This window comes from Pinus tabuliformis, chromosome 4_1 (genome assembly GCF_031772625.1).
Source record: "Pinus tabuliformis cultivar Carrire ecotype Pingquan chromosome 4_1, CPIR1, whole genome shotgun sequence".
NCBI lineage: Eukaryota > Viridiplantae > Streptophyta > Pinopsida > Pinales > Pinaceae > Pinus > Pinus tabuliformis.
Window position 1 is genome coordinate 131,321,331 of NC_142303.1, and position 1,687 is coordinate 131,323,017.

Consider the following 1,687-nt stretch of genomic DNA (forward strand, 5'->3'; position numbering starts at 1 on the left):
GAGCAAAAACTGTGGATTGTTGCAGTTACTCCATCTAAAGGCATTGCAAACATGTTCGTCATTGTAATAGGTAAATTATATGATTTCGTCCCATTCAATGTTTGAAGGCGAATTTTTCATTCTATCCATTATTCTGTTAGCGGTTAGACAAAGAGAATATTGATTTCAACCTCTTCATTCCACAGTAGGTTTCTCGACTGGGGGACTTGCGTTGATAGCGGTAGCAGTACTTTTTTTATGGTATTGTGCTAAGAGGATAAAACAACCTCTTCGTCCTCCCCGTAGCTCTGATTCAAAGGTGGAGAAATTCCTAGAGCAATATGCTTATGAAATGGCAACCAGATATTCGCAGTCACAACTCAAGAAGATGACAAAAAACTTTGCAAAAAGGTTGGGAGAAGGGGGTTTTGGTGTGGTCTATAAAGGGAAGCTTCAGAATGGTGCTCTAGTGGCTGTCAAGCTTCTTGACCGGCATAGGCATGGCGATCAGACTCAATTCATGAATGAAGTCGCCACCATTGGATAGATCCATCATGTCAATTTGGTTTGTCTGTTAGGGTATTGGTTTGAAAATCCTACAAGCACACTGGTATATGAGTACATGGTCAATGGCTCTCTCGAAAAAATAATATTTGCCGCAAAAGAGAAGAGGTTGCAAGTCATAATGTGGGAACAATTATATGATATAGCTTTCTGTGTGGCTCGTGGAATTGTGTATTTACACCAAGATTGCGAGAAGCGCATCATACACTTCGACATCAAACCTCACAATATATTGCTGGATGCCAGATTCACACCAAAAGTTTCTGACTTTGGTCTCGCAAAACTTTGTGGAAAGGGATACGACCATATCTCAATGACGGTCGGGAGAGGGACGCCAGGATATGTTGCACCAGAGGTATGTGACAGAGCACTGGGTCCTGTTATTGATAAATCAGATGTCTATAGTTTTGGAATGCTCTTGCTAAAAATAGTTGGGGGTAGAAAGAACATCGATTGGAAGGTTACCAATTCCAGCTAGTTTTAGTTTCCTAAGTGGGCTTTCAAGCTGCTTGAAACTGGAGACTTGGGGATGAGACTAAGAAGAGTAGTAGTAATAGCAGCACAAGCTGAGGAGAAGGTGAGAAAACTCAATAAACTTGGGCTCTGGTGAACTTTTAATTTTGAACTTTTAATATTGGATTATATACCATCGTTTGTAAATAACCAATCAAATTAAAAGGAAAAAAAAGAAAAGATATGAGATATGGTTTGTGTTAAAAAGAGTTATATGTGTGTGTGTGTGTGGAGAGGGGGGGGCAAGGGGAAGGGGGGGAGAAGTACATTGGGAAGAATTTAATATAATAAGGAATATTTATGTTTAGAATACAAATAATGAATGGTATTATAGTTGGAAGATTGACCAATAAAGTTAATATAAGTATTTTTTGTATTTTTTGACTCTTAGTTGACTCCTAAGGAAGCAAGGGTTGAAGAGGCAAAAATGGTTATATCCAAGGAAACTCATGAACCCCTATGGATCATAAAAGAATTGAGAGCCCCTAACCTTGTCATCAACAACCATAGGATCATCTCTAAATACCCCATATTAGCATCACTATACATAGAAATATAGGAATAACCCATCGTGCACTTTGAAGACATTTTTAGGCTGCTAGGAACTAAGAGTTTGCAAGCTTGTCAGAGG

The 1,687-nt window shown here is 38.9% G+C and overlaps 1 pseudogene; it reads left to right on the forward strand.

Moving 5' to 3' along the window:
• The first annotated feature begins 601 nt into the window (after nucleotides 1–601).
• LOC149174553 (rust resistance kinase Lr10 pseudogene) lies at nucleotides 602–1,021 on the forward strand (annotated as a pseudogene).
• The last annotated feature ends 666 nt before the right edge of the window (nucleotides 1,022–1,687 follow it).